Here is a 26,850-nt window from a genome sequence, read left to right as displayed (position 1 = left end):
TCGGGAGGCGAACGGAAATGACGCTCCCCCCCAAGCTCCCATCTCGAGTTGCTCGCAAGTAGAGCTGCTCGTATGTTGAGGTTCCACTGTATCATGCTTTATAGTTCTATTGGAGTACAGTTCTGTCCATTTTTTGAACTGCAATCCAAGTTATGTTCTAAAAAGTCTTCTCTGTAACAGCAGCAGAAAGATGGAATAAATCTTATATTAGAACTTTATTCAATTGTCACAAGACCACTGATTGGATTAGAAATTTAGTTTATCTGCTAATTCTTTAATATTTAAGAATTTAAGTACAGCTTATGAACCTATGCACAGACTACTTCTACTTTTAATCGTCGTTGCTAGAAAAACCAAGCAATATTACAATGCATTTCTCAACAATAGAACCTATGTGGTAATTCATATGGGAAAAGTGACCATTTCAGAATAGATTTAGGCAGTAATCACTTTTTTTAAAAAAATAATTTCAAGTTGGAGAGGAGCTTTATAAAATAGGAAAGGGATGTAGGACCTATCCATATTTTTGTTCTTTCCAGATGTTGCTGAATTACAGCATTCCTAACCAGCCTGTATAGTTCATAAATATTTGAAGGATGAAAACTATCAGAGGCACAATGGTTGTTCTGTGGTAGTCCAGTGGACCACCTGATCCCTGAAGGTCTGGAATGGCCTATTGCTGATCTTAGTTGAATGAGCAAGACTGACTCCAAGAAAATCCTCTAATGTTATCATGGATACACAGAACTTTGAATCCGGTCTGAAGAAAGTTTCCCAAGGGAGAAAATTGGGACAAATGATCTCACTGAATTCTTTGCACCAAATGATGTCAGGTTATTGGATAGAATCCAGGACAGAATCAATCCCTGCTCATTTATGGTCAGCACTTGATTGTTGGGTTATGCCCAATTCTTGTTAATAATAAAGAAATAAAATAGATGTATTAGTACAGCCTTTATGCCAATGAGAATGGTGATAGTGCCAGACTGATTCAGTATGTGCCAAAGCAAGCACTGGTGAAAGGCTTTACGCTAAAGATATATCCAGAAACAGCTTAATTCAGATGAATGGCTTTGGAATCACCTTCAACCACAGCAATACACGAGCATGTAATAGATTCAAACTAAATGTAAACTGCTCTAAACTCAACTGCAGAAAATACTACTGCAGCAGTAGAGTGATTACATCTCTTGTTTATGGCAGTTTAATTATGAAACGAATGGCCATTGCTTGTGGTTTGTGTGACAAGCTATATTTGCATGCTTTATGTTAACTTAATTAAATCATCTCTTCATAAATATGTATCATCTTGCAATCATATTGCTTTTGCCACCTATAGTCAGAATTAAGATTCAGATTAGTATGGCTCTGGTTTTGGAAGTTATTAGCTACCCTTCCAGATCTATGATCTGAAATTAGACTATGGACTTTATAACTACAGTTTTGGGTCTTCCGTTTTGGAACACAATACCAGATCTCTTAATTCCTACCAGGTCACAGTTTAACTCTAGCTCTCCATAAGTTTCTAGCTTTATGCTAGAGAAGATCAAACAAATTCATTTCATTCCCTTCATAAATGAAGGAGCCTTTCGAGACAATGTTCCCATGCTCTGGTGTCAGAGCAACCACCCGGCGGAACACTGGCCCGGCAAACCCGGCCGGCAAGCCGTCGACGCCCCGCGCGCCCTGCCGCCATTTACACGATGCTACGGGGGGGGAGGAGGGGCGCCGGCGCTGCAGCCATCTGACCCCCTCCTCCCTTTCCCAAGCAAGCCACCAGCGAAACCTGCAATTTTCCGGCCGGCGCCATCCTGCGCGCTGCCGGCAACGAACAAAGGAGAAGCGACGTCGCCACGAACGGCCTGTGCACGGGCGCTGGGCGCCGCCGCCCCCCACCCCCATAGACCAGAGCTGCCCCCGGCGATCGCCATCGATCCCGGGGGCTTCACAAACCGTCCACCTCAATCCTCCCGTCGGGGAGAAAAGCGCGCTGGTCCCCCCTCGCCGTTCCGTCCTGCGGCGAGATCGGGGGGGGCAAGAGATGTCCAGCGCCGGCGGGCAAGAGGCACTACGCCACGAGGCAGCCCCTGCCCCGTTCACTGGGTGACCACGCACCCAAACGACGTGCTGCGGCCCCCGGGGATGACGTGGGGGCCGCAGGCTCCGCCCCAACATGGCGGCCTCCTTCCCCGGCCCACGCCGCAACCCTCGCCAGCGGTGAGTCGGCAGCGGCATAATCTATATTCATTTGTGGTGATCCTCCTGAGATTTCTGAGGGAAAGGGGGGGAATCTCAAAATGGTAGAGATTAAAATTGTTTTTTTTTGCTTCCAATAGATTATTTATAGAATTTTTCACTAACTTTGTAGATATTGGGCCCTTTATCATTTTTAAGAGATATGAGTAGTACAATTCAGCATCATAATTATCATCAATATCATCTTCGCATTCTTGCTAAGATCTTCATATACTGAAGGAAGGGTAAAATATTGTAGTCCTTAATTAACAGCAGTAATTGGGAGCAGAAATTTCATCACTAAGCCTGTGATTATAACGCACAAGATCATGTGACCACTTTAACTTTACAACGATAGTGGTAGTAGTTTCAGTTGTGATCATTAGGCAAATTCAACACAATCATTATATGCAATGTCATGTGATTGCTTTTTGTGACCCCCTCTTCATGGACTTTGTCAGAACCCAGAAGTGAAAATCACAAATGGTAACCACATGACCTTTGAATATGGCAAAGATTATTGTGAGCTGACTACCAAGTGCCCAAATCACAATCATGTGACTTCAGGAATATTGCAACAGTCTCAGCTTGAAGGGACAGCTTTAAGTCTCTTGATACAGGCCATTGTTAAGTTCATATGGGCCGGGGGTGGCGCAGCAGGTAGAGTGCTGTACTGCAAACCACTGAAGATGACTGCAGATCTGTAGGTCAGCAGTTCAAATCTCATCACTGGCTCAAGGTTGACTCAGCCTTCCATCCTTCCGAGGTGGTTAAAATGAAGACCTGGATTGTGGGAGCAATATGCTGGCTCTGTTAAAAAGTGCTATTGCTAACATGTTGTAAGCCGCCCTGAGTCTAAGGAGAAGGGCGGAATAAAAATTGAATGAATGAATGAACGAACAAACAAACAAACAAAGTCACTGAACAAGTCATTAATCAAAACTTGTGAAAGTTGTTAGGCAAGTTGGCTCAAGGAAACATTCTGGATGTCAGAATGATGGGTGAGTAATAGATCATGAACAGAATGGACAAAGGTATCCAGAACTATTCCCTATCGATTTCTTTTGTTTGAAAAAAAAGTAATGGCCTTAAGCATTTTTTAAATTATTATTAATTTTTATTATGTAATTTTCATTGTTATATATAAAATTTCCATACTCACAATAGCAGTGTACTGTCTGGGTACAATCTCTTTTTAAAAGACATAATAAATGTTATATACACAATAATTGTGATTATTGTTCTCAAAATCTATTTGCAATGGTCTTCACTTATCCTTGTTTAAACATTTTGAATTGTTTAATTAAGTGCTCTGTTCAGTTTTGTCTATAATCAATATCAGACATTATAAACATCGTGTAAATATCACATTTATAACCATTATTCTCCATTATTCTTAATCATGTTTACTTATCCTAGTTATTCAATATTCATTTAATTACAATTACTTAATCTTTGTTTATATATTCTCCTTGATTCTAAATTTCTAACTTCTGCTTCTATTTTCTAACCATTAAATAATTCCCAAGTTAAAAAATAATAGTTTCCACCTCTATACTAATTTTTAATATAACAACTCCTATATTAAACAGTATTTACTCTCATCTCATCTCTTATTGACTTCTAGGCACATCTCCCATACTCCTCCCTTGAAGTCTTATACAGTATCTTCTTATTCATGTTTTTTCTGCGAATTTCATCTGCTTCTTTCGCTTCTCCACTCTGTTGAGCCTTCAATAGACCTTTCAATAATCCTTTCATCACTTCAGGGATGTCTTTCTATGTATCCTCTTCTGTTTTTTAATCTCTTAAAGTATAATTTTTTGTTTCTATCAGCTCTTACGATTTCTTCTTTTTCTTTTTTCATCATTTGTCATTTTTCTTCCCTCTGCTTTTTCTATTTTCTCCTCAACTGCCTGGATTTCATATTCATTATTTGGTGTCATTTGCTTATAATTTCCTGGTCTCACAACCATTTCATGTATCAATTCCTTTATCTCCCTAAGATTCCTTTCATCATTTCCTGCGCACGTTGGAGAATTAATAATATTTCCTTTAATAATACACTGATTTCCTCCTGTTGTACTATTTTGCCTTGTTTTAATTAGTTAAAAAGTTACTCAATAATCTGTCATGAACCCAATGTCCCAATTATTCATCACGAAAGGAAAGTCAATATTAGAATGGTTTATAAAATCACTCTGTTAACTATTCCATTAGCAACATTCACTTAGTTTCAGAACAAATCCAAACTGTTCCCCACTCTCACATTATTCACCAGATTTGTAATCCTCATGGTTCTAAGAGTTGAATGTTTTCAATCTGCCTTCAAGCATCAAATATAATCATTTTGCACATGTTGTTTAGTGTATTCCAGCTAATTTGTGGACTAAATAACTTTCATCCTCCTTCCACTTCTTCAGCTCTAAGATGTCTTCTCCAGCCAGTAGGTGTCACTGTTACTCTTTTTCTCCACTTGTGTTGAGAATAAAATATTACCAAAAATATTTTCCAATAATTTTCGAAAGTCCTTCAAATCAAGGTGGCAATAGAACAGAGGTGGGTTCCTCCCAGTTCAGACCGGTTTGCCAAAACAGGTAGCAATCTTCTGGTGATGTCACAATGACATCACAGAACTGGCTCGGTCAGTGCTTGTCTGTGGGTCTGCCATCATTTTTAAAGAATCCCCCCCCCAAAATCTGAATTTTTGGGGGGGAGGGGGTTTTTTGGTTATTTTTTCCTTCTGCACATGTGCAGCAACTGATTTTCTTGCACTGTGCATGTGATCGCCATCTTGTTTTTGGCTTTGGGTGGGGGGCTTTTTAATTTCTTTGATTTGGAGAGATTTTTTCTGGATTTTTTTCTTCCACATATGTGCAGAAGCTGAGTTTTCCACCCTAGGCATGCAGTCGCCATCTTGTTTTTTACTTTTTTGGGGATTTTTTTTGGTCACTGCACATGTGTGCATGCAAAAAGCATGCATGCAACCACACAACACTGGAGGAAGTGAACCGGTAATGAGGTAAGTTAGAACCTCCAATTGAAGTGAAATCCAATATTTTGAAATGATTTAAATTGCTCCAAGTCTTAGCCGCCACTAATCAACTCAATTGAGTCCCATTTTTGAAAGGGGATGTTTTTAGTGGAAATTCCATAGTAAAAGTTAGAAAGTTCTTACCCAGATCGAGCACACTGTTACATGGTCTTTCTTTTCTTCTGTTTCAGCCGTTTCAGCCATAATGTTTGTCTTCTCTTCCATCAGTTAAAGGGGCTTTCTTTGGGTCAAACAAGGAGACTGCATTCTCCTTGCGACAACTGAAGCATCTCCTGTCTTCATCATCCCTACAGGGTGACTTTCAGCCCTACAGAGCCTCCTGGCGGGAAGAAATCAGTGGGAATTTGCATATACAGCTCATCCACATCACTCTGCCATGACGTCAACTGCCTTCCCCACCTTAAACATTTTTTAAATGTTTAATAATTGAGACATCATTATAAAAGGTAGTAGATATATATTTTATGTAAATATATAAGGTGGTGCAGCAGGTAGGGTGCAGTACTGCAGGCCACTGAAGCTGACCTATAGATCTGTAGGTCAGCAGTTCAAATCTCATTACCAGCTCAAGGTTGACTCAGCCTTCCATCCTTCCAAGATTGGTAAAATGAGAACCCAGATTGTGGGGCAATATGCTGGCTCTGTTAAAAAGTACTATTGCTAACATGTTCTAAGATGCCCTGAGTCTAGGTAGAAGGGCGGCATTAAAAAATCAAATAAATAAATCAAATATATCAAATATATCAAATAAATAAATAAAAATATAAAAATATAAAAATAATATAAAAATATAAAAATAATATAAAAATATAAAAATAATATAAAAATAATATAAAAATATAAAAATATAAAAATATAAAAATATAAAAATATAAAAATATAAAAATATAAAAATATAAAAATATAAAAATATAAAAATATAAAAATATAAAAATATAAAATATAAAAATATAAAATATAAAAATATAAAAATATAAAAATATAAAAATATAAAAATATAAAAATATAAAAATATAAAAATATAAAAATAATATAAAAATAATATAAAAATAATATAAAAATAATATAAAAATAATATAAAAATATAAAAATAATATAAAAATAATATAAAAATAATATAAAAATAATATAAAAATAATATAAAAATATAAAAATAATATAAAAATATAAAAATAATATAAAAATATAAAATCCAGTGGAAGCTCCAATGTAATATTAAGTTGGTTCCACCAAATGTATTGGGATTAGAGCTTTCCAAATTTACAGACAGTATATGTCGTAGAAGTTAAAACGTCAATACAAATGGAAGCTGTAGTCATAGCATATCGGGAGAATATCAATTTAAGATGCTTCTTCCTCAGCCCTCTTAGATTGATGCAGGTAATCACAGTCCACTTTCCTGTCATTTGATCTTCCAAGGCAGAAAAGCTGTATCTGGAGGTGATAAGGTGATAAGAATGTACAGTAGCTGAGAATGAAACTTTTTTCTTTCATACACAGAGAAAACCTCTCATTATGGGCAAAGAGAAAATTAAAGTGAATTAAGGGACTGACGAGAAAGAGATGCTGTTGGAGTTGCAAGAAAATAATGGCTGGCAACAGGGCTTAGATATTGTAGTTGTGGAAAAACCACTGGTGGGCTATAAAATATTGAAGAAAGTTCCTGAATAAAGAGAAATTGCCAAAAATGAAAGAGGACCATTCTTCAAGGGGATCAGCCTGCCCAGCTAAGAATTTTAAAAAGGAAGTCTAAAGATTAATATTCTGGTAGATAACAAAGGTTGTCAGCTAAGTTTTGTCTAAACTTTTTGAAATTAATTAAATGTTGGATGTTCAATCTATCAAAATAATAAAATTTTTTTATAGCAAAAATCAGTAGTGGGGGGACAAGGAGGTAGACTGACATTGTCACAAAGCAAGCCCAACTTATTTTCACACTTTTGCACATACTCCCAAAGGAGCAGGAACTTGCAATGTAATGCTATGACACTGCTTTTGTCATCCTGATGAAAACAGTTAAAATCCTACAGATGCCACTGGCAGATCCCCAGAGAGCCGAGAGTAAGAAACTGAAGATCTGTTTATTGATACTGTAGCCACATGTCGCTTACATGCTTCCTGGCTGTAAAAGTCAAACTCTCAGAGAAATAATCTGGTCCACAACCCTGGTGGGTTTTTTCAGTCAAAACCCAAAAATTCTGCCTGCGACTCCACTATGTATGCATATCAATTTATCTATGGAACAGTTAAATAAGGACATCTTCAGCCTCTTCAACACATTGTCCCTGGATGACTCAATGGATCAGAATCAGAAAAGATCTGGAAGGGAACCTTGGAGGTCTTCTAATCTAACTCCCTGCCCCATATCATTTCAGACAAGTGACTGTCTAGTTCAGAAGTCTTCAAACTTGGCAGGTTTAAAACTTGTGGACTTCAAGTCCCAGAATTCTGCAGCCAGCACAAATTAAAGTTGCCAAGTTTGGGGACCTGTGGTCTAGTCTGTTAAAAACCTCCAGTAATGAAGCACCCACAACTTCTGGAGGCAAGCTGTTCCACTGGTTAATTGTCCTCACTCCTTAATTCCAGGTTGCTTCTCTCCTTGATTAGTTCCCATCCATTGTTTCTTCTCCTGGCCTCTGGTGCTTTGGAAAATAAATTGACCCCCTTCTCTTTGTGGCAGCCTGTGAAATACTGGAATAATGTTATCACATCCCCACTAGTCCTACTTTTCTCTTTTCTTATATTCAAATCCTGCAACTATTCTTCATATGTTTTAGTCTCAGCCATTTAATCATCTTAGTTGTTCTCTTTGCACTCCCCCCCCCCAAAGTATTAACAACATATTTATAATGTGGTGGACGGACAACAGCACCCATAAAGATGTTGGGAAGTCCTGGAATATTGAGTATAAGAGTCATTTGGACTTTATGAAGAGAAGGACATTGACAAGTAACAAAACTATACTTGCTGACAACAATGTGTAGTGAGAGCTGGAGGCCAAGATAACTAGCTGGGAGCAAATCACCTTAATTAAATTATAGTTGAAGGGCAATTGGGAAATGCATCAGTAGCTGAGAGAAATGAGAACAGTTTGGATTTTTTGTATGTGTTTTTTTTAATTAAAGGGAAGGAGACAAAGGAGAGAGAAGGATTTAAGATTGGTAATATGGATCTGACTGCAATAGATAAACAATAATGATTTAAGACTGGTGAATAGAGAAAAGTGAATTAAAGAATTAATGTATATTTGGTCAGTTTACAAAGTAAGCTATGGGAGTGGATGTGAACCAATTTGTATTGACATAAAGTTGTGAGAATTATTAAGGAACAAAAAGGAATAAATGATACCTGCAGATAGAAAGCCGATTGAAATTCACACTTAATTATAGAAATGTAATCATGTGAATATCTACTAATTTACATGTATGATAATACATAAAGACCACAAAGAGATGAAATAAACATATATTTGCGATTGAATTCAAAATGCTAATTTTAATATATAAAGCCCTATTAAGATCTGCGAAGAAGGTTTTTTTTTCAAACTGGGGCACCGTAGCTTTAGGATTTGCCATCATTTGCACTCATTGAGGTAATTCCATGGCATTCCATCAGTGAAGACATTATTTTCATCAAAGTTTTATTAAATGCTATGTCTATATAAATCACGATGTTTCAATCCTTTTTTTCCTTAATAACAAAATGAAACAAAAACACTGGCCTCTTAGTATGTATTTTATCATTTTAACAAATATATATTTAAAGTACTGATTGATTGTAGGCTTTTTTTATAATGAAAGGCAGAGAAAAGAAAGGCACTTAATAAATACAATTTTCTAGACCTTGAACAACAAAAAAAATATCTTATACTGAGCAATCTTGAATGAAATTGGTTATTTAAATTCAGTCTAATCTGGCTTCCAGTTCAGTATGAGAGAGAAACTGCCTTGGTTTATTATTTGAATTTGGAAATGTAATTTCTGTTATATACATATACCGGTGTGTGTGTGTGTGTATTCCAAACTTGTATACAACTGATAAAGAAATAAAGGGAGACTAATGTTGATCTATTTCAAGCTATTTGGCTCTCATCAGCTAGCCATACCCTTCTAGGATTAAAACCTGGACTGCTTTTGCCTTGCTAGGGAGTGCTTTTACCTTCTAACCCACAGCCTCTCTCCTCCCTTTTATCAGGGAAAGATGACACGTTTTTATGCTGAGTCACCTGGTATACCCAAATATGGCTTCCTTTTGTCTTTCAACCCCACTCCAGGGACTATCCAGACACCAACCATATTCTCCAAGTCTGGAAAAATTGTTTTGTTGTCTGGATGGCCCCTGGAGTGGGGCTAAAAGTAAAGTGACAAGAATAATAACTTTGGTAAAGCAGGGCACCATTGATGAGGGGGGAGATGGAGGACTGTAAAATCTGAAAAAAAATTACCTCAGCGTTTGTTTTTGTATGTTGTTTCCCAGGCCGGCCCTTCTGTTGCAGTAGAAACCGCCCTTCCCACCCACGCCCCTCTCTCTCTCGCTGCTGGGCATGCTCAAAGGACTGCCCAGAGTGAATAAAGGGTAAAGGGAAAAGGGAAAAGATGTCTAAAGGGGGGGAAAGAGTGTGGGGGGGAGGAAAAGGAAAGAAAGAAAGAAGGAAGGAAGAAAGAAAGAAAGAAAGAAAGAAAGAAAACATTGGCATCTATTAGCAAGTTCTGCAAAGGATTTCAACAACTGCGAAGGCATAACTGAGCTGAAAAACCAACGGTGCAGCTAGGTGTGCCAAAAGAGCTAGCGCTTGGCTGCCTTCGTGTGTGTGTTTGTGTGTGTGGTGTGTATATGCGTGTGAGAGAGAGATGGAATACTTGCAGAAATTAAATTAAATCAAATGCTAAAACTGTTCCGTTTGTATCACCCTACTTTTTTCTTCCTTTTAATCCATCCAATTATTTAGGAATCAAATCTTAATCCCATCTGCAGTCTTCACACACACACACACAGAGAGAGAGAGAGAGAGAGAGAGAGAGAGAGAGAGAGAGAGGCAAGGGCTAACGTTCTCTGAAGTCACCTACACTTTTGCTTAACAAAGTACATTAACAAAATTAATCCTGTAGATTAATTTTTTGGGCGGAGTTAGATTTTAACACGTCTATTTAGAAATAAACTCCATTTAGAAAGCTGTATATGCTCGGGTAAACGGGGTGGTTGGGTGGGGGGTTAGGATTTCAGATTCTATGAAAGTGCCATCATAAGCAAACTTCCAGCCACCCGTATTTTAAAAAACAACTCAAATGCTCCGCTCTTCGAAAATAGCCGACCAAGTGTGCATTGCTCGGCGAGAGGAGGCTTAAGTTTGGCTATCTAAAGTTGGTCCACAATCGGGATAAAAAAAAAATTGAAAATTGAACGGGAAGAGGATGTTCCCCTTTCTGGGTTGGATACCCAGGAAGACCCATGGGAATAAGGTGAGGATTTCAGAAGTCAGGAATCCTGTGGAGCGGCACCCAAAGGACAGGACAATTCTAAACCATCAAAGTCATAGAAATAGTTGGCCATGAGATTAGAGGTGCATGCGCTCGTGTGGGTTAAACTCAAGATTTGGCCAGAGACCTGTGTGGGCATCACGCAGAAAAGAGGCTTCTTTTGAGTCTTACAGATGCGACAAGTGTGAAGGATGAAACTTTTTGAGGCTCCTGGTGAAAGCCTTAACCTCACCTGGACTGGTTAATGTTTCCTGACCTGGACATTAACCAGTACATACATTTCCTTTATGATGAAAGGAAATGCATCCTAAAAGTCTGTGAATTTTCAAAGTTCAGGGCTAAGTCTGGGTAGGGGGGATCCTGAACTCTCAGTGGCAATCCGCCACAATCTTTTCAGGTACCCCATTAGGATAAAAGCAAAGATGAAGTATTATATCTGTTGCCCCCTTTGGCTCTTCTTCGGGCATGGATCCATTACTCATTTAAAGCATCAATGCTGCCCTCTGTGTGTGTGTGTCGGTGCATCCGCAAAGAAATCCATAGCCTGGAGAAAGGAAAATCGGGACTTTTTAAAAACCCTGCGGGACATGGGACAAATTATTAAGAAGCAGGACTGTCCCGCCAAAAGTGGGACGTCTGGTCATATTAGCTAAAAGGCAAAAGGAAGCAGTATGCTCCCTCCCATATTTGGGTATACCAGGTGACTCAACAGAAAAAAACCATATATTTAAAACTCCTATAATTACTGACCTTCTAATGCCTCAAGAGTCTTTCTTGTTCCCCATAGCTTCCCCCATAGCACAGAAACATTGGGCAAAGCTGTCCATCCAGAATTTGGGCTGAGGCAATGGTGAAATCCAAATGCTTTTACTACTGGTTCTGTGGGTGTGGCTTGATGGACATGGTATGGCTTGGTGGGCATGGCAGGGGGAGGGTATTGCAAAATCTCCATTCTCAGCTCACTCTGGAAGTAGCCAGAGGTGGTATTTGCCAGTTCTCCTAACTACTCAAAATTTCTGCCACTGGTTTTCTGAATTACTCAAAATTTCCACTACTGGTTCTCCAGAAGTTGTCAGAGCATGCTGGATTTCCCCCTTGGTCTGAGAGACCATCGTAAAGGATGTTAAATCTAAAGAAATGCTAAAACTCATCCTTTTGGATAAACTTACCAAGTGTTTGCTTTAAGCTTAACATCATGCAATTATAAAACAGCAGTCTCTGAAGTTTCTGTTTTCCTTTATCATCTGTTATGAAAATATTAATTTTGCATTTAGCTATCTTCATTAATAGAGGTCATGCTTTATAAGTGTGCAAGCGACATTGATGTAGCACAATAGATATTATTGTCCTAAGTTAGAAAATTTAGTCAGTTTAGAACTAGATTATCATGTATTTAATGTTTATCTCAAAAGAGATTGTTAGAATACGCTGATAGTGTTTTTTAATTTGCCCTGCAAAGTGCTAATTAAGCCTGTGAAAAGAAGAAAAAAAATCCCTCAATTAAAAAGATAAATGTGATAAAGCTGGCATTTAAGTCATTTAGAACCAAGAATGATTTAAAATCCTGCTTTGACCACAATTTATTGTGTTTCTGTGGGAGATTCACATACAGTATTAATTATGTCTGATAAGTGCAAAGTAAAATACAGCTATACCAAGGACCATTACATACAGACACTTTTCAGGGTCAGTTTTGTTTTTCATAATTAATACATAGACATGATGGACTTCTGTAATGGTTCAATGCTATTTATCCCAATTTATATCTTTCTGATTTACTAAAAGGGTTCAGGTATGAATTATATGTTTTACCAAGTTTTCCCCCTTGATGACTATAAGTTAGATATGGTTATCTTAGCTGAAAGAAATGCAAAGGAGTATCTATAAACTGATATTCCAGTTCCACCTCCCATAAAAATCTTAAAAGCATGGAGGTACAACATATGTTCTTGAGTTAGTTGCCCTTGACACTGGATACATAGAATATCTTACAGCCCTACTTCCTTACATCCATGCATCGACCTACTACATATGTAGAGGATGAATCCTGTGAAGAATATAGGTAATGGGGGTGAAGGAAAGGAAAGACTGCAGAGTACTTTGGAGATGTAATCTTCATTAGTTGTGGATTCTCCTAAGTAGTGTTATATACTGCTAATCAATGAAATTATTAGAAAAAGTCACCAACATGCATATAAACAGAAACTCTGGCCTGTGTTCTACTATGTTTATCTATCTATCAATCTATCTATCTATCTATCTATCTATCTATCTATCTATCTATCTATCTATCTATCTATCTATTAGATTTGTATGCCGCCCCTCTCCGAAGACTCGAGGCGGCTAACAACAATAAAAAAGACAATGTAAACAAATCTAATATTAAAAATAATCTAAAAAACCCCCAATTTAAAGAATGTGCTGGAAGACAAGCTTTATGCCTCCCATTTATGAACTCTAGTTCCTAAACTATCAGATAATTTCTCTCTGTTGGTCAGGCTCTGCCAAACTAAGGAGGATAAATATAATTAAATAGGAGAAAGCTTATCAATCGATACAGCTTTAGGAACATGCCTCAGTTACAACCAAAGAAAACTGGGACTGCTGAGTTGCAGGAAGCAATGGAAGGGTGAAATAGAATAAATAACTGAATTATTTTGAATTACATTTCCATTTTTTCCTCAGAAATACAATCATGAAAAAGGAAGGAATTATGGTAGCAAAAATCATGGAAAGCAAGGTAAGTGATTGTCTATGATTTTTTGTTGTTAAAAGAAAATGCTATTATTTCATTAAAACCCACTTGTTTTGTATTTATTATTTCTTCATTTATTATTTATGTAATCTGTGCTTTATAGTCCATCTTTTTTCCATGTATCAAATAAGCACAAATAGGCATCTCTCACTGCATGTTATTCACATATTCACAATCCTATATAGGTTTTAATCTAACAGATATTAAGTGACCCCATATTTCTGTCAGGTATATATCACTCCACTCTTGATGCCTAGAGATAGAGATTTGAATGGATGGTCCCTCCTCGTAGTTTGTTAGGGTTAGAAAAGGTACTCTCTGACATTTTCAGCTAGAGCTCTTTCCCTCTGACCAACCCTATAGAAGCCAGGTGCAGAAAAACTATTAATCACACAGCACACAATGACTCTGATCAGTAATAATAGCAGAAATTATTATTATTATTATTTATTCAATTTTTATGCCGCCCTTCTCCTTAAACTCAGGGCGGCTTACAACATGTTAGCAATAGCACTTCTTAACAGACAGAGCCAGCCTATTGCCCCCACAATCCGGGTCCTCATTTTACCCACCTCGGAAGGATGGAAGGCTGAGTCAACCTTGAACCGGTGATGAGATTTGAACTGTTGACCTACAGATCTACAGTCAGCTTCAGTGGCCTGCAGTACAGCACTCTAGCTGCTGCGCCACCCCGGCTCTAGCTATGAAATGAAGAAATTCTGCAACAAACTTCAAAGATTTATAACTGAGGCAATATGACCACAGTATAAATGGGCAGGCTTCATTGTATATTTACCTGACCATACATGAACAGAAAAGGTGAGGTTCTGGGGGTTTATAAGATCCAGTTGGATTATCTCCTACAAGATAGAGAGATGGCTGTGGACAGATCACCTTCCCAATCTCAACATCATAGCAAAAAACAAATAAGATATAAATCTTTGTTGAAGCTGTACATTCAAATATCTACACAATCTCAAAGAATATTGAAACTGAATGATGCAGTGAAATTAAACTAGCCTGGCATTCAGTCTGAGAAATAATCAGATTTTGCTTGAGTCAAATATTTGTCTCCCCCCTCAAAAAAGAGAGAAGATTCTGCATTAGGGGTACTTCTATTTGTTTCCAATTATTTCCATTTGATTCAAAATGTGTATCTGTGTATGTGTATCCATTTTATATATGCAAAGAGCAGAAAAGGATTTCTGGAGAAGATAAAAAAGGCCTAGAAGGCCAAGAGCTTTCCGAGACTTTTGTTGCAAAGGAAGAAGTTATTGCTCCTGGCAAAAATGTCTAGGTGTTCGCTATGATGTCTTGCCAGAGATTCAGTAGTGGAGAGTACACTTCTGTTCATTCTGTGGTTTAATGTGATTGGTGTGTTGACATAAAACAAGAAAACGGTAAGGGATGAAAATAGGAGGAATAAAACCCTTGGATGATGAACTGATTGAATTGCTTTATAGGAGAAAATTTCTTTCTACAGAAAACTATTATTGAACCCAGAATCCAATTGTGCATCTAAGAAAGTATTTCTTGGGTTTAATGGAAAGATAGCTAATGCTCTGTTTTTCTGGACTGCCTACAGAAATTATATGGCAATGCAGTAGATAATTATATTTCTTATCAAATGTTCTTTTAATTCACCAAGAAAAGAAGCAAGTACTAAGGAAAAACATGATCACGCTAATTCCCAATCATTCATATTTGAATTTGTCTATCACCCCTTTTCTTCACTTCTCTCTAAATCCTGATTATAAATATACAGTACTTGACGAATTATTAGTTTCTTTTTACTAAATCAAGACATCCTTATCAACAAAATTATATTTGCAGCCAACTCTGAATGCTGAGCAGTTAATGCCAGTAAGGTATCCTAATTCAAAAATAACTCAATAATGCATCAAAACATTATATACTGTATAGGAAGAAAAATGTCAATTACAGATGCTGTCATCAGAGTTCCTTGTTCCTTCATTGTACCTCAATGATACTTTTACAGAAAATGCATGTATTCAATATGCACAAGCAGTAGCTGTAACTGGGAAGAAATAATACAGAAAAATGATGTCTTCTTCTTTATGTTAATGCTGTTTATCTAATATTCTCTTTACTAATAGTCAAATCTTCTGTCTTCAATCATTTGAACCATTTCATCTTGTTTCATAGCACCAACATCTCCAGGAGGTAGGCTTGCTTGCACTTGTCTTCCAGATGTGAATACAGGATAATATAGTAAAGGCAAGTCCTTATGTATTCTATTAAACTGACTATTAAATAGAAGATAAGGACACACAATCACTCAGATCTGATTTAGTGTCATATGGATAATTTCCAAAAATGCTAAAGATCCTATGGTGTCATTTAATATAGAAAAAAATGTCTTCAAAATCACTGCCAACCCCTGCATACTTGCTAACTTATTAAATATCTGTATCTGGTTTCAGTGAGTGTATAAGGCCTATTACATATTCAGTAAAAAATGGGTTTCACTATCAAGTTATAAAAAACAGGGTGAAGGGAACGATTCAAGCCAGAGTTTGATAAAAAAATAGTTAGGAATGTAATTTTAACTTTGAATGGATTTACATCTTTAGTGTCAGGAGAATTCCAATCTACGAAAATGAAAAAGCCATTTCATGACCAAGCCAAATCTTTATATATTTAAGTAGAAAAAAGCTTGGAGAACTTGTGAAGTCTTCCAGTGAAGAATAAAACTAACCTAAAACATAATGGAAATCGGAAGTCCCAAGTAAATACAAATCAGTCAGAAAGATTATACATATATTAGAATAAGAGATGAATTGGAAGAAACCTGAAAACAGTGTTGTCAGTAGTCAGAAGAGATGTGTTAGGAATAAATTTTGACAGACTATTCCTACCTCATTTTTAAAACTAGGAATCAACTTCCTTAATACCATTTAAAAAATCCCTCACTATTGATGTGGCATAAACAATAAATGCATTCAACAAAAGAAATGCTGTTTGGGGGGAATACTACTGCTAATATAACTTCAGTAAGCATTTCACAAAATTCCAGGTTCAAATATGAAAACAATGTCTTCCTGAAATCATGTGAACCTCTACCCCATGAAAGATATGTCTTCTAAACAGTTGCTGTCAGATGTGATATCCACATGTAAACATACTCTGCAACCCTTTTTTTCCTTCTCAATTTGAGATCTCTACATAGCCTTGCAAAGGATTTCAAGACAAGCTGATCAGCAAGGTACTTAAGTCTGGGCTGGAAGGAAAAACAATGAAATGCAGGCATACTAGTCTGAAAAATTATACTAAAAGGGCATGTGTCCAATATTCTTTGTCAAAATGCAGAAAGGCATTGAGAAAGGCATCATATGAATCATCTTGGAATATTTACATGCAATATATTTTTATTTACAAATATGGATGAAAAATGATTGGATTTGTCCCCAAGTTTTTACATTTTTAGGATAGCTAATATCCTAAAAGACAAAAATTAAATTCAAAATAAGATTGATATGCTAAAGAAAAATAACCAAGCAGGATTTAATAGGGAGAAATTCACTTTTTCACTTAGGAAACCAAAATTAAATGCAAAGACATAGGTCTCTACTGTGATACTGTGTATTGTGATGATGTTTCGTCCATATGTTTGAAAAGGACCTTGACATCTATTTAATAAGTAATAAATACAATTAATAAATGAATTAATAAATAAATAATAAAACCAATAAATAAATAAAACAATGATATAATAAATAAAATAATAATAAAATAATAATGATATAAGGGCACAAAATGTTCTGCCACATGTTGGGCAGACGTGTGAACACCATTGTTGCAGCATTTTCAGCTCTGGCTTTGTGGAATGCTCACTTCTTTTCTGCTATAAATGTTCTTCTGGCCTCCGATTCTGCCAGTCTTGGTGGATCAGCAATGTGCCATCTTGGTCGATCTTGTGCCAGGGTTTCCCAGGAGGTGGTGTCAATATCGAGGAACTTGAAGGAGACTTTCAATGAGTAATTGTAATTGTAAGAGGTGGAAGTCTGGATGGAGTTCTCCTAAAGTCTACCACCATTTCTACGGTTTTAGAGTTTTCAGTTCCAGATTGTTCTGGTCTCACCACAAGGTTAGTTGTTCAATCTCAAAGTAGTCAAAGAAGAATAAGCAAGGAACTAGAAAGGGAAAGAAGTATGAAATTTAGCATTAAGAAACACAAACGAGGAGAAAATTAGGTAAGAAACTTCAAAGGATGTTGCAGAGAAGGAAGTCAAGATCTTTTCTCTCCTATTCCAGGGTTCCTGATGCAAATTAATGGATATAAAGTTATAAGAAAGCAATTTTTGATTAAATGTTAGAATAAAACCTCTTAATAGTAAAAGGAATTGAGCAATGAAACTATTTACCCAGAGACCAGTTCTACCTCTATGGTCCTATGGTTTTGATTCCATGATTTATTATTTTTAAAGAACATTGTATTACTAGAAATTCAAAAGAAAAAAATGTCTGCATTGAGTAGTAATGGTTGAATAAAATCATGAGCTGTTATATTTTGTTAATAACAAAATGAAGTTCAACGCAGAGAAAAGGAAAATCCTACACCTAGGTAAGAAAAACCCACAACATACACAACCCACAACGTGCATGCAAACTGGGTGAAACCACACTCAACAGCAGTGACTGTGAGAGAGATCTTGGAGTCTTAGTGGGCAACCAACTAAACATGAGCCAGCAATGTGCAGTGGTCGCTTAAAAAGCCAATACAATACCGAATTGCATCAACAGAGGGATATACTATAACACTAGGGAGGTACTACAGTAGTCCCTCGCTATACAGCGCTTCACCTACTGTGGCTTCACTTCATCGCGGGTTTCTGAGGAAGTCGATTGGCAGATTTAAACAGCCCGCCAAACTCGATCGGCAGGTTTTTTAAAATATATATATATATATAAAATTGTAAATACTGTATTTAAATACTGTATCTAAAATAAATACTGTGTGGGAAGGGTTTATAAACACTTAAAACAATGAAAACTTACCAAACAATTACAGTATAAATACTTAAATAAGTACTATCAGTCGATAAATTCCCCATCGCGGATTTCACCTATCGCGGCCAGGTCTGGAACGTAACACCAGCGATAGGTGAGGGACTACTGTAATAGCACTCTATAAAGCCCTAGTTAGACCACACCTAGAGTACTGCAATTAATTTTGGTCACCACACTACAAAAAAGACATTGAAACACTAGAGAAAGTGAAGAAGAGAGCAGCCAGAATGATAAGGGGACTAGAAACTAAAACGTATGAAGAAAGGTTGCAGGAACTGGGCATGGATAGTCTAGCAACCTCTCCCTGTTTCTTAGGGGTCTGTAAGGAGCGTGCATAAGCACCCACTGTGCCTACCATCCCTGTCCTACTGTCCTATTGTCCCCTTTTAAAATTGCACAATGATTAACTTTGTTAATCTATAAATTTTACATACAAGGAAAAACCTTTGTAACTTTTTTTATTTTGGATTTACAGGAGTTAATTCTCTATTTCTTGTCTTTCTAAATTTGTTTCTGTAGCAAGTTATTAAAATGCAAAGGGAATTACTTGGATAAAAGCGAATTACAACACAATTTATGGATTAGTTCCTGTGTCTCTAAGCATGCATACATCTGTGTATATGTTTTCCTTTTGGAGCATTTAATTTTTTTTTGTTTTTCTTCAGTCTTTGATGTGAAGAATAAAAAGGAATAGCTCCTTAATTCTTTTATTTAATTTTTAAATGTTGAAAAGAAGTGATAATCCTTCTTAACTCTAGCGGATAAACTTCTATCCACATTTGACTTTGGAAGTCAATACTCTATAGAAGTTGAAAGCATCCTATAGCTCTGATCTCCTGCTTTCTAATTGACTTCAGTTCTAATATTAACATTTATAAGACAGAAAGACCAAAATGTTCCTTGGGAAACAAGGTAGGGAAAAAAACAATATTGATAAAATAATGTAAAAAAAAACCCTGCCACGTATAAGTTTGATCTGAGTAGATATTTGTATTTCACTTTTCCATTAGATCAAATCTCAGCAAAAGCAGGTTGAGAACTAGAAAAAATATTCATATGTAAAATTATTTTATGTATTTCATTAATTCAATCATGTCTTTAGTAATTGGGTATGTGCTTTCAAGATATGGAACTTTTAGAGAACATTAGAGAAGTAGAAAACAAAGTACTGAAATAGTATTAATGTGGTCATTCTTGAACCACATTACTGTGTTCTGTTTTTTTCTTAATACACCGTGTAAACATTTTGGTAAAAAGAATCAAGGTCTTCAACCATACTATAATATTCATGAACTATGTATATCCAATGATTTAGCTACTTTACAATTTAATAATGGGCTGCTGGATTCTATATCAGATGAAAACATTCATTCATTCATTCATTCATTCATTCATTCATTCATTCATTCATTCATTCATACATTCATACATTCATACTTTCATACATTCATACATTCATTCATTCATTGCATTTATATGCTGCTCACTCCAAAATGGACTCTGAGTCACTAACAACAGTTATAAATACAATACAAGTGAAAAGAGCAATAAAAACACCAGTAAAATCTACAATACCATAAAAATTACTATATCATAAAGAAAACCATGCATACTAACAATCAATCCTAATTTCTGGCCTGCGAGAAAAGCCAGGTTTTGACAGCTTTCCAGAATACCGGTAGGGAGGACAATTTCTGGAAGCAATTGATTCCACAGGGTTGGAGCTGCCACAAAGAAGGCTCTTCTCCGAGGCCCTGCAAACGACATTGTTTGGTGGATGGGACCTGGAGGAGGCCAATTTTGTGGGTCCTTACTGGCCGCAGCGAGGTATAAGGTCAGTAAGGCAGTCCCATGATTTCTCCCTCTTTGTTAAAATATTGTTTATTCAGCTTATACTGGCTTAATGTAAAAGAGATATACAGTGAACCATCATAATTGCAATACCTCTTCTCTATTTTTTTAATATATTGTGTCTTTTTAAACATTTTATTTACTGGGGCAAGGAATATGAAAATTAAAAGACATGCTTAAATGTGATTGGTAGGGAATAAATTTAGGCTTTATACACTTAGAAAAAATTATCCCAGAAATCCTTTCAAAAAGGCACGTAAAAAGTACGACTCTCCTCCATGCAACCTTGTCCTTGTGAAGAATCCCTCCATCTGAATAAGAATAAAGAGCTATCTTCTGCTCCCTGATTAAAGCCTGAAGGGAGGGAGGGAAGCCCATTGATTCTCATTCACATGCTTCTGAAAACACAGAATGGAAATACCTGAAGCGTATCCTTCATAGAGAAACAATGTTATTATACTGTTTTCTTTAAACCGCAAGGCCAACATGCTGGAAAACACAGTGAGTGTTATGGGATTAAGAAGAAGAAGGAAAAAAAATTATGTCTCCTGCTTTGCTATAATTATAGCAAATTATATAATATTAGAACAGCTGTATTCATTATTTTGCCATAGGTTTCTCACCAATGTATGTTGATGGTAAGCTGGTGCATATCAATGGAGGGTTTCACTTACACGCCAACCAGTGCGCTGCACGTGCATTCTGCTGATTTGGGTGATCACACACATGTCTATCCATGCGTCACCAACACAATTTTGCTTCTGTGCAGTTACAGAAAGCAAAAACTGTTCTGTCGAGCTCTCTGGTAGAATCCTCCCAAAAATGCACAGATACAATTTGAGACACGCACACATTTGAAAATTCAAAACAATGTTCTTTATACCAAAAAATGCAAATAAACGAAGCACTCTTTTTGTATAGCAAAGAGCACTTGTCTCCAAACAAGTTGGTAATTTGTACAAGTCCCTTATCAGTTCTGTGATACTTAGCTTGCAGCTGTGAGGCAATTCACAGTCCTTCTTCTTTCACAAAGTGAAACACACTTTGCTCTGGTTTAGTTTCAAAGCGGGGCAAAATCAGCACACAAAGATCAAAGTCAGCAAAGCAGGCATGAAACACAAGGATCAGATAATTCTCCACAATGGCCAAACCCACAGGCTGCTATTTATAGCAGCCTCATTAATTACCACAGCCCCACCCAACCACAGGTAGCCTCATTTTCTTTGATAATAATCTTTCAGTTGTTGTTGCCTATGCATTGCGCTCCGCATGCGTGGCTGTATCATTAACTCTTGTTCTGAATCCAAGGAGGAGCTAGATAATTGATCTCCTTCTGAGCTGTCTGCCACACTCTCCTCCTCCCTGTCACTCATGTCTTCTTGGTCAGAGGAGCCTTCATCATCAGATTCCACCGGGGGCAAAACAGGCCTGCAGCATGTGGATGTCTCCCCCACATCCACAGTCCTTGGGGCAGGAGCTGGGCCAGAGCTAACCACAACAAAAAACACACCAAAATCTCACAAGGGGATGCTCAAATGCATGTGACTTCAGCAATTTTTTTTGCTATTGCACATGCGTGGAAGCAAAAAAATCACTGAAATTGCATGTAAGCAAGAAGCTAAAAAGGACCAAAATTTAGACAAAAAGATGGCACTGCCTGCCAGACAGGCAAAGACAGCACCGGAAGAGTGATGCACAAATTGCACAATCTGGTGACCTTTACCGGAATGGACCTCCAGGGCATAACGGTAGCAACCCACCACTGCTGCACACCCAGAAAGAAAGAATATACAATATGTTCCACTATTTTGCAGTTTGGCACTTCCTACAATTCCCCTATCTGATAATTTAATTATCAATTTGCTCACTTTATTTTTAAACTTGTTTTTCTAATGTTATTTTTCATATATGAAAAGAATCCTGTCCTAACAATTTTTTTAGGAGAGAAAATTGATGTGCTGACCTAAAATCATGGCCTCATCTTCTCAGCAACCATGTGGAGAAATGGTCTGAAATGTACCAACTATCACCACTTAGTAAAAAATTGAAATGAAAACTTTATTAAGGAGAAGCAGAGACTTCACCACTAACTGGGCACCAGCATTCTTACCTCCCTTTTTGTTGAAATAAGTGCCTAGTATTTGATCCATAGAGGTACCTAAAGAATAGTATTTATGAAACCTTGAAAAGAAATGGCTATAGAATGCAGTTGGAGTTATGAAATTGTGAGTGACAGCTTCACTGCTCTCTTTATTCACTCATCTGAAAAATTCCTTGTATACTTTACAGAATGATGGAGCACCACTGTTTCCAAATTATTCTCAGCATTGACTCCACTGCAAATTTAACTGGTTTTGAAACCTCTTTAAACTGTCATGTTTTCCCTCCAAGGAATTTTGGTAATTGTAGATTTGTGATAAGGTTTATTGTTAAGTGATTCCCACTGTACTCTATACAGAATTGTGATTCCCAAGGTCTTTTAGTAGGGAACTAGTCATGAAATTTAATCTAGTTTGAAACTGGCATCTTGACTTTGTTCTTTGTTTATGAGAATATCCCAGGTCATCTTTGTCCAATACACATCTTCCAGCTTGTTTTCAGGGTAATCAAATTGTCCTTATATCATGTTACAAGTGGATTTGTTGTTTTCTGCCAAGTACTGTAATTTAGATAAGCCTCTTCTTGGGGGGGAGGGGGGAATGATATTTTTATGGTAACAATAACAAATAAGTAACTAGTTTCTCTTCATTAAAAATATTAAGTTGGAAGACATTACTATCTTGATTAATGGGACTAAGTGGAATACTGTTTGCAGCTGTATTTGAGTATAAATTTGAGTTAGGAAAAGAGACATTCTGGAATCAAAGCTAAATTTATTTAATCGATATAAAGCCTCATCAGTGGTGAAACCCAATTTTTTTTACTACTGATTCTGTGGGCGTGGCTTGGTGAGCATGGTATGGCTTGGTGGGCTAGGCTCGGTGTGGTGTGGTAGGGGAAGGATACTGTAAAATGTCCATTCCTTCGTCACTCCTTGTTGTGTTTGGGCCTGGGCCAGCCGCTGCTCCCACAGATGGGAGAGACACGGCACAAAGTGAAAGCGAAAGCCTGGCTGACGGCCAGGAAGATGTGGCAGACAGCCAGGAAGACGTGGCAGACAGCCAGGAGGACGAGGCCACTGGTACGCAGGATTCAGCAGACAGCCCAGGGGATTTGGCATGCAGTCCCTCAGACAGTCTTTCGTCCCTGGATTCTTCTGCAGATCAATATATTGATATGCGTAACCGAAGAGATGCAAAGAAGGGATCGATTGAAGGAGTATTACAAGTCATAATAGTAGCACCTGGGCTGGATGTGGTTACCTTAATGAGGGCTAAAGGGATAAAAGGGAACAAAGGCCCAAGGCAAATTGTGGCTGTTTATCTGTGCTATTTTGTGGTTCCTGCTCTGAAGTTTCTGATCCGTGCCGTTGGAGTTTTCAACCCAGCTTTTTCAGACAAGTGAGAGGTGAAAACTCTGGGACTTGCTGTTTGCTGAAACGTCTTTGCTCATTCCAGGTTATCTTTGTTTGTTTTTTCCTGTGTTTTTGTATGCAGCTGAAGTAAGCCTTGCACTGTCATTGTTTTCGGACACTAGGAACTGTTTTGAGTCACCCTTTTTTGTTTATTTAATACAAGTTTGCTGATTAGCAGAGCACGTGTGTGTTTGATTTCTTTTCCTTGAACTGTTACGCATTGCCTGAGCCCAGTCAGGCAGAACACTCCTATGGGAAGGATATTGCAAAATCTCCATTCCCACCGCACTCTGGGGCCAGCCAGTGATGGCATATGGTGATTCTCCAAGCTACTCAATTGTCTGTTGTTGGTTTTCCAGAACCTGTCATAACCTACTGGATTTCACCCCTGATGCATCAGGATACTTTAATAGAAATGGGAACTTCCATTGAAAATATAAATTTGAACGTACATTCCTACTGATTCTAAGACAAGGTATAGAGAATGGTTGGGGAAGGGGCTTCAAAGTTCCTAGTCATTTCCCCCCCTGCCTTAATGAATAGTGCAATTCTTGATTATGAGATATCAATGGGAATAAAGCTGTCATTTATTTTATAAGGTTTAAAAAAATATTTTAGGAGGAGCCCCATACTCTACTACCTCTTATTATATTTGACAGGCCAGTATCAGCAGTAAACTCTTTCAATTTTTGGATTCTATAAACTCCTGGCATTTGAAATGGATACCTAACATTAGAACCATCAAGACACAATAAAGAATGCTCTTCCTGCTTCATCTTAGGAAGTTCACTGCCTCATGACCTGTTGATGCGGTTATATAGAATAATTATTGACTCTGTCATCTGTACTTCAATAGCTGTCTGTTTTGGTACAGCAACCAAACAGAATAGGTACATACTCTAACAGCTAGATAGAACTGCATAAAAATAAATGAAATCAGACTGCCTTCCATTGAAGACCTGTATATTACATGGATAAGAAGGAGGTCTACAGAAATATTTACAGACCCGTCACATCCTAGACATAAACTGTTTCAACTCTTCACCTGAGGACATGTATGATGACACTGCAAATATAAAACCAATTCTGTTACCTTGTGGCACTAATAATTTTTAAATATCTGGTTAAATTATAGCCATTTTTCTCTTTTAAGGAGACATTAAAAGTATAAAATATAAATGGTTTTTAATTGGATGACCACAATAATCACAATGAGATAAAATGACACATTTAGTTTACAAAAATATGACAAAAATATGAACAAATGATGCTTAGACAAAGAGAATGAACTTGTAACATTAAAATCAGAGGCAAAATTCTTGAAACAATTTGACACAGTATAAGCCAGCGGTAGGCAAAGTTGGCTCTTCTATGACATGTGGACTTCAATTCCCAGAATTCTTGAGCTAGCATGATTGGCTCAGGAATGCTGGGAGTTGAAGTCCAAAAGTCATAGAAGAGCAAACTTTGCCTACCCCTGGCATAGGCAACCATGCAACTAGCATATTTTAAAACAAAGTAATCCACATGCAGATCCTGATCTAGGGCTTTAATTTTACCTCAAGTAACTTTTTCAATTAGTTGCTCTTGCTTTGTAATACTCATTCAACTTCTTTCCTCTTAAGTTCTGTCAACTGCCTAAAGATTTTAGGATCATTGTTTGGAGCTTTCTCTCACCTTCAGCCAAAACCCACTTAACTATGCTCTTAAAGTGCAATGGATTTATCCACATCCTCCCCACATGAGCAGAATGTTTCTTTGGTCTCTGAAACTTTCCTTAGCTCTGATTTATACTTTCCCTCACCTTTAGTCCTAGAAATTGTAGGAAGAATGTCAACGTAATCTATGATGGCAGAATATCAGGATTCAGGCAGCATCTTTTCTCACTAACCCATTTTATTAAAAGTCATCAGCTGAAGCCCACTTGTTCACTTACACAGCTGTCAATTAAAGTGTGTTAGTTAGAAAAGGAGCTACCTGATCTATAATCTCTAGACCCAAAGAATTTGAGCTGAACTCCTGGCATGGTTGTTCCCAAGTGAACATTTCTTTGCTACCTGTTTCTCCAGGAAACTAGTTCGCCATGATCATTTCGATTTTTCCAGTGTCTATTCTGGTTACAACTTTCCAAAAATCTCATTTTCTCCCTCTTTCAGCCATGTTTTGTCCTTTCCTTTCCCAGATGATCACTTTCTATCACATTTCCCAGCTATCTGTCTTCCCTTTGTCTCATGACAAAGCCTTTGCCAGGAGAAGGTATTGAGTAAGCTTAAGCATTTTTATTTCCCCACCTCTGCATTTTGTACACATTATGAATTGTTCAGCCTGTTTGTTCAAATCTGGGACTGTGTGTTGGCTCTCCGGTTGAATGTCAGGTGAGTGAGGAGATTGTCCTACCTTGCCTCAATGGATGGAAAATTGTTCATTCACTACAAAAGGTTAGTGTTGGCCTCTAGTAAAATCAAAGCAGTGTTTGGGGACATTGTATTACTTTTGCCTCTGTTATTTATAGAACATTTAGTATTTGAAATTCAAGCTTTAAAATCAGGAATATTCAGAAAAGATGTACTGTTCAGGAGAATTGGTACTTTAAACAATCAGTATTTATCTTCTAGGTTGTGTGTACAGGTATCTCCAAAGAATTACCTGGAAGACCTTGGATTAGTTAATAATTATGTAAGTATCACTTAGAATAAAATTTATCCCAATTCCATTATTGTGAAAAAGAAAGTATTTTGAAATAAATTGAAGAAACTATATCACTAAAACAAAAAATGATTAGCCATCATTGAATCTGTGTGTGTTAGAAGTCCTGTAAATAGTAACTGTTAAAGAAAAAAACATGATTTGGAATCACATACACTTAGTATTTTGTATCTAACAATCCTTTGTTAACAATTGAGAAAGATGAAAGAATTTGAAAGTGGAATCA

Source organism: Erythrolamprus reginae, chromosome 5 (genome assembly GCF_031021105.1).
Source record: "Erythrolamprus reginae isolate rEryReg1 chromosome 5, rEryReg1.hap1, whole genome shotgun sequence".
NCBI lineage: Eukaryota > Metazoa > Chordata > Lepidosauria > Squamata > Dipsadidae > Erythrolamprus > Erythrolamprus reginae.
The sequence above is the reverse complement of the archived record's forward strand: the minus strand, read 5'-3'. Positions refer to the sequence as shown.